This window comes from Lactuca virosa, chromosome 3, assembly GCF_052849685.1.
Source record: "Lactuca virosa cultivar CGN04683 chromosome 3, Lactuca_virosa_CGN04683_v6, whole genome shotgun sequence".
Classification (NCBI taxonomy): Eukaryota; Viridiplantae; Streptophyta; class Magnoliopsida; order Asterales; family Asteraceae; genus Lactuca; species Lactuca virosa.
Genome location: NC_136428.1, coordinates 279,398,184 through 279,406,621, shown reverse-complemented (window position 1 = coordinate 279,406,621; position 8,438 = coordinate 279,398,184).

Below are 8,438 nucleotides of genomic sequence, written 5' to 3'. Positions count from 1 at the left end.
ATGACTTAAAAAGATAAATCATACTATTTTTCCAAATTATATTTCTTCATAATTTTTAAAAATTTGAATTTCATAAATCTTAACGGCTAGCTTTTTTTTTTTAATAAATGATCGGGTTTGTATTAGGGTAAAAAAATGGTTGAAAATTTTGAATTGGTAGGTTAAATGTTTAAATTTGAAAAAAAATTAAATAAATAAAATAGCCATTACCTTCTTCTCTCACATCGACATTCAAATGCCATTTACGGTGTGTTTGCTCGACATGCCACCTTAGGGGGACGCTGTACGTTGATAATGTTGATGTCATGCCGACTCTACTCCGTCAAGTCTTAGGCCATGGGATATACATCATGTGGTGAATGTAACCGTTTTATATGGTATAATGCTGATCTTAGTCATCAACACTATCACACCATGTAACGTCCCAAAAATAATGATAAAATTTTCATTTTTAAAATCATCAAAACCATACATCATGTGTCTTAAAACCATCATAATAAAAATGTATCAAGAACATCAGAGTAAATGAGCATCGATGCAGAAATCATAAGGGGATGATGTGCGATCACGCCAGGGCATTCTGTTTTGAACTTGAAGTACCTGAAAATGTTAAACCATAAAACCGTAAGCACAGAGCTTAGTGAGTTCCCCAAAATACCACATACCACACATACATTTCCATGGGCTACCCTCATGGTCTTGCATACAAGTGTCATGGGCTATCCCCATGGTATTTCATACCATTTCCATGGGTTGCCCCCATGGTCTTCCCTTGCAGTGGTCTTGGCTACCCGAAGGTCTTACACACAAGTGTCATGGGCTACCCCCATGGTCTTTCATATAAATAGCACGGACTACCCCCAGGGTCTTGCATGCAAGTATAACAAAGACAATTAGCATCCTACATAACACAATCCAGTGGGTTGGCATTGGTGTCTTCGATCCTTAAGTACAGTGAGAAGACTCACCTCCCAGATGATAATCAACAGTTACTACTCTCACTGCCTAAAATATAGATGTTATACACCACCTATACAATCACACAAGGTAAACCCTTATCCCACCTGCTAAAACTAGAAGTTTGACTAAAAGTCAACTCAAGTCAAAAAGTCAACATTCAAAGTTGACTTCAGTAGACTGGCACGTCGTGGCCATCCATGACTACGTTGTGGCCCACAAACGATAAAACAGACGATGATTCCCCAATCGCCATGCCGTGGCAACCTAAGGCTACGCTGTGGGTATTGGGTTCTGAACAACTTAATGGTTTAAGTTGTTTCCTTCGATCCCAAGAGCTCCAAAGCTTAGATCTAGTCCTTCCTATGGTCTAGATGTATAAACTTTCTAACTTTATCCCTTAATACCCTCAAAGAGACCAAGATCTCAAACCCTAAGTCCAATAAAGGCAAATCATGACATAGACTTAACCATTAAGCACCTAATCTCTAAAGTTCTTAGTCCATCAACAGTAGAAAAGTTTCCAACACCAAAACTAACCTAAAAGTTGGTGCTTTATAGACAGGCATGTCCAATGCATGTCTTGAACTCATATTACGTTAAAATAAGGATTATAACCAAAAATCTCATGCATGGCTCAAAATCCAACCATACTTAGATCCAAACCATCAACCACTCCAAATGTCCCAGAGTTTCATAAAGTTGCAAACTTTATTGGATCTCACCATCCCAACTAACAATAACAAGAAGAATATGGGACAAAACTAAACATCTAGCGACCTAACAACATAAAGGTGGAGTCTTGGACACTTATGGAGGTCCAAAAGTGTGCTAAGATGAGGAATGGAAACTTGCTTGCTGGATCTTGGCTCACTTCTTTTTCCTTCTTCTACATGGTCTTCCATAAGCACCAAAATGAGCTTCAATAATGGAGGAAAAGAGATCAGGGTTTCTTCAGGGATTAGGAGGGTGATGGAGGCTGAAGATGGATAAAAACCCTAGCCTCCTTATTCCTTTAAATATGGTGCAAACACGGAAAGTTAGGGTTTAAGCCACCAGGCGGCGGCCACGCCGTGGCGGATTAAATGAAGTATGCATCCTAAAGTGCCTCGCCACGTCGTGGTGGTGCCTTCACCACGTCGTGGCAACTCCAAGCATCCAAATTTAAATATATAAAATGTACCTCAGGATTCGGAACTTACAACTCTCCCTCACTTGAATTAGACTTTGTCGTGAAAGTCCACTGTTGCAAATAACTCTCGGTAATGCTCACTCATCTCCTCTTCAGGCTCCCACGTCCACTCTAAACCCTTCCGGTGCTGCCATTGCACCTTAACTAAGGCCACCACCTTGTTGCGCAAGGTCTTCGTTTTCCTGTCAAGGATCGCGATTGGTCTTTCTACATAGTTCAACCGCTCATTGACCTGACTATCATCCAAAGGAACCACTGCGGAATCATCAACTAGACACTTATGTAACTGAGAGACGTGGAATGCACTGTGGATCTGGATGAGCTCATTAGGCAGGTCCAACCGGTACGCAACCTTGTCCACTCGGGCGGTAATATTGAAGGGACCAATATATCGGGGGCCTAGCTTGCACCGCTTGCGGAATTAGATGACATCTTTCGAAGGTGACACCTTCACAATCACATAATCCCCCACCTAAAACTCGAGGTCTGATCGTCGCCTGCCAACATAACTCTTCTGGCAACTTTGTGCGGTCCGTAGTTGACCTCGCACCTGCTGAATCAACTCAGTGGTCTTGAGTACTACCTTAGTTAAAAGAACTCCTTTCTAAACTTTACAGTATTATTACTCCATAAACATGCTACATGCATATTCATAAACATATTTTACATATATGGTCTTATTACAAAACACTGGATACAAACCAACTATTAAGATTTTTACAAAGTTTTATATATTACATAATTTCCTAGGAATTTATACATAAAATACAAAAGCTATAATATTATCTATTCTACATCTTCTACCATTACAAAACTATACTGGATGCTTATCACCTGCAATAATTAAACACTGAGAGGGATAAGCGGGTGACGCTTAGTGAGTTCAATAACAGTTACAATATATCGCAATGCCATATTCATATCAATATGACAAAAGCAAAGAGGGACAAAGAACAACATAGGCAAGTGAGTATCATATGACAGGCTTTCCATATCAACCAATAATCTGATTCAATGAGACATAACAATTTCAACTTGATATACATCAATAACGCTTCAGCCCAAATGGCACAGAAAGTACAATTTCAGATTATCATTTTGCTAGAATATACAGGCTTTCAGCCCTACATAGCCCTATGTCAATACCAGAAGTTATACGAGTCACGCTCTACATGGCCAAAGGCACAAAGCCAATACCAGAAGTTATACGAGTCATGCTCTACATGGCCAAAGGCATAAATCCGATACCAGAATAATACAGGAAAGCACATTGAACATATAACACATAACATATAATTGTCCCTATATTGAACTCACCGTGACCGATTGATAAAATGATAATTTGGGCAGCACTTCGCCTCTAAAAACGACTTTCTTTGACGAAACCGGGGATTTTAGTTGAAAACCGGGCCTTGCGTGGGCAGAGTTTCAACTTGAAAAGATTATTTTCTCGGGTCTTCGGTGCGTCGGGACTTGCTTCGGGTGTCGGGGGTGTTTCCTAGGCTTCGGGGGGGGGGGGGATGAGAGGGGGGGGGGTGTTAGGGTAATTTGAGAGAGTGTAGAGGGTGAAAGAGAATCAAATTTGTAACAAAAATTCGGGCAGCCTCGCACCCTATTTATAGTGTCCGAAGCACCTCATTACGCTGGGCGTAAATTTAGAGTACGCGAGGCGTACTGCCTCGCAAGGCTCTTCGCTGGGCGTACGAAGGGATCAGTTCGGACGCGTCAAGGCTACGATACGTGGCACTCATGCGAAGGAGTAGGGAGGATGACAGACTCCGAGTCTCTTACACGAGTACGCTGGGCGTACTTTGATTGATCAAACTTCAAAAATTCATAACTTTCGCATACGAACTCCGTTTTTGTCATTCTTTATATTCACGCGTAGGTATGACCGTGCTCTACAACTTTCGTTTAGACTCCGTCGGCTAATTCTGACTTCATTTTTAATATTATATTTTTAACGTGCCGGGACAGGAAAAGTCCGTTAAAAATTCATAACCTCTTCATCCGGCGTCCGTTTTCGTCTGTCTTTTTGCCGTTGTACTACTATTGATGAGATCTTCGATTCTCATTTAGGTTGTGTTGGCTAAAAATCACTCGATCTTTATTTCGAGTTTCGGGCTGTGTACTGCTATGCCGATTCTTAGAAAAATCATAACTTCCTCATACGAAGTCAGATTTGGACGTTCTTTTTATGAAAATTCTCGGTTTAACGAATACTACGACTTTCATTTAGATCACTAAAGCTAAAAAGTAATTTATTGAAAACTCACTTTTTACGTTATATGGCGTCGTGCCGGTTCTGTCGCGAAACTTCGATAAGTCATAACTTCTTTGTTATACTCGGATTTCGATGAGGTTTTTGCCTAAACGTTTCTAACGAAATAACTTACAACTTTCAATAACATTATTTTTACTTATTTCCATCTTTATATTTTACTTTCTCAATATTTGACTTTTGATTGGAATCTCATAAGACTTCCAATACTTCCCGACTGATTCTAAACATAGTTTTACTTCAGTTCTCATAAAATTATCTTTTAGAACTCAATGCTCAAAATCATATATTATTTAATGATATTCATTTTTAAACAAAACACGATAATTATACATGGTTATAAACGTGTATGTTACAAATATCTCCTCCTTTTGAGGATTTCGTCCCCGAAATTACAACGATTTAAACAAATGGGGATATTTCGCTCTTATCTCATTCTTATTTTCCCAAGTATAATTTGGGCCTCGATGGTGTTTCCACTTGACAAGCACCAACTCTACTTCTTTATTTTGTAGATTAGTCGTTCTTTCGTTTACGATCTCTTCAGGTTCTTCTACATATCTTAACTTATTATCCAGTTTCACCTCGGATAACGGAACTGTTTCATCATATATGTTCACACATGTACGCAGATAACTTACATGAAACACATCATGAATACCTACCAAATCTTCAGGCAATTCCAAGCGATACGCTTGCTTACCAATTCTCTGGATGATTTTGAAAGGACCAACAAATCTAGGACTTAGTTTTCCTTTCTTCCGAATTCGCATAATGCCTTTCCATGGAGATACTTTCAGCATTACAAAATCACCCACCTAGAATTCTATGGGTCGTCTTCTCATTTCCGCATAGGACTTCTGTCGATCCTGGACCGCTTTCATTCTTTCTCGTACAATTTGAATATTGTCAGTGGTGTATTGAATCATTTCAGGGCCTCCAAGGATTTTCTTTCCTAGATCATGCCTAACATAATGGAGTCCATTTTGAATCTTGTTAGTGGTGTCTTGAATCTTGTTTGACTAGGTGCTTGGTGTTCGTTTCGTTTTGTTTATTGAAAAATAATCCATTTTGAACATTTGTCAAAATGACCCAATATTATCGGAGTTGGCAAAAATGATCCTTCTCTTTTGTAAATTATCGGCTCGGACCCATATTAGTCGAAAGAAAAGGTGTCAAGTTATCATTTGTGTAAATTTATAACTGCAGGTTATGACACGCATTTTCTGCTTTATGACATACAGATCATCACTTATGTTTCTGAAAGTTTTACGACAGTAGTTTATTACATGCAAATATTTTCGTCATGAAAACTCTGTTTTCGTATATTTTTCTTGATAAAATTATTTATATTAAATATTTATAAATAATCACTAATAGTTTGTTAATCTTGTAAAAAGTCATGAATATGACATAATGTACCAAGATAACCCTTATAGTTACGTTTGGCAAAAAATGATCCAAAATATTATTATTTCCATAATTTAATCACTTTCAAAGTATTTTGTCCCACAACTTGTTTAAGTTAATCTTGAAGCAAATCCTTATAGTTGTTGTTATAGTAATTCGTGACTTATACTTGGTGACATACTAGTTCTTGTTTCCAAACATGATTTGTGGAATATAATCCAAACTCTTGAGACTTAACCAAAATCTCGAGTTTTTGGACTATTTATAAGGGGTTTTATACTTAAGCGCATGTAGTAAGGCATGCATACACAATAAGAAAATAGATTTTGATTTACACAAGACTTTGACTTGTATTCTCCCCCAAAAACAATAAAACTTCGAAAAAGGTAGGGGTATGAAGCTCACCTTGAGTTAGTTTTGTGGGGTTTTGAAATGTAGTGAAGAGATCTTGATTCTAAGCACTAGAATGTCCTTGCTGAACTCCTTGAAGCCTAAATTATTCTAAGGAGGTTAAATTAGGACCTTGTGTGTAAATGAGATGATTTTAACAAAATAATATATATTAATACTAGGAGATTTCGAAATAGCTCACCAAATTCCAAGAACCACCTTGATGATAAGGACTTTTGGAAGAATCCACTTGTTCATGAGAGGAGTTTGTTAAGTGGGTGGAGGAAAAGGTCTTGATGAAAGATGAAATCTCCAGTAGGAAAATGGAGTAAAAGTGAGGATCATTAAGAAGTTCTTCTTTTGAATAAATGAAAGGGAGTTGATTTGATGTGTGCTTGGAGATCTGGAGGATATTACTTGTTTATTCGTGAACACCTTGGAACTTGTTGAGATGTCGCATCATAGAGTCAAGGGCTTTTGTCTTATTCACACCTTATGTATTAAAATAATATCTAAAAATCTTTACATATTATCTTAAATGATCAAATTTGGCTTAAAATAGAGGTTTAAAATGTCTAAGATATGAAAAATACGAGTTTGGAGGAAATCCCGATGTTAAAATACGTCAAAAAGATGAAAAAGTCCGAAATGGGCAAAAATCCGGAGTGTGGTTCCGATCTGCGAGGGTTCCGGAGTCAATATGCCAATTCTGGAGCCAAAAGTGTAAATTCCGAAGCTAACTCTATGTTCCGGAGTGTTTTTCTCGGATCCGAAGTCGCATGCGAAGTCCGGAGGTCCGGACCGTAGGTGCGAAGCCGGCTGGCAACTTCCGAACGAGGCGGGGTCTTCCGAAGCAGAACCGAAGGATCCGCATGAGGTGGTTCCAGAGCGAAACCTTCCGTAGTGAAGGTATTCCGAAGTGAGCGAGGGCATTCTGGAATCCATCAGAAGTTCCGAAGCAGGGGGGTTCCGGCCCAAGAGGGTTCCGGGACCAATGGGGTTCCGGACCAAGAGGGTCCTTTGGGTTTTCTCCTCCGGTTTTGAGCTGTTCTCGACTAAGGAAGATACATAGAGAGATTTGAGATACGTGGAGAGATGTGGGAGAGATTTGATATACTTGGAGAGATTTGGGAGAGATTTGATATACTTGGAGAGATTTGGGAGAGATTTGATATACTTGGAGAGATTTGGGAGAGACATATACTTGGAGAGATTTGGGAGAGATTTCATATACTTGGAGAGATTTGGGAGAGATTGAGAGATACATAAATACTTTGCATTATAATAATACATGGTTCATTAGGATCTATAATGTATTACTTTAATGTGTTAGCACAAGTCTCACAATAGTTATTGCTTACATGAGGACGGAATTTCCTAGCCACACATGCTAGTTGTGACATGAACCATTTAGTCATCAAATCATGAACAACAATACGTTTTATAACAATAAGTTACTGATGTGTTTTGGTATCATCACAACTTATTCGTAAACTACAACTCATATATCTCCATTTCAAGATTATAAGATATTTTTTTTGAAATGACAAATCTAACCTACTCCTAAACTACACCTTAAATCCACCTATATCCACGACCGGACTTGAACCCTCAACCTCAAGGAGGGAGGGCAACACCAGATACCGCTGGGCTAGAAGCCCTTTGGTTCAAGCTTATAAGATATTATCATCTCAGAATTACTCGTGATAAATTTCATGAAGTAATTCTATGAGCGTGGGTTAATCAAATACTTAAATCTCCATTTCAGTGTACTCATGAACATCGCAGCAATACCATTGCTATTTCTAAAACTCTTTAGAAAATCTACAATCTAATTCATGACGGTCTTAATTCACTACTTACTTCCAGAAGTATGAACGACTGTGGAATTTGAATAATCAAATTATTTAGGAAGTAAAACAAGCAAAATGAAACACAATAATAAACAATTGACAAAAGGTAGTAAACAAACTAATAAATAATTCTCTATTATTTAATCACCAAAAGTCAATTACATTTACTTTGTTACAAGTTTCAACTAACTATCTAACTACTAAAACTAATATCATCTTTCAGACCATTGCTCCTAGCATACTGAACGTGTTTGACCCTACTCAGACCCTTTGTGAGGGGATCTACAAGATTCTCTTCTGATGATACCCTCTTCATGACGAGTTGACCTTATTCTACCCTATGTCGGATGAAATG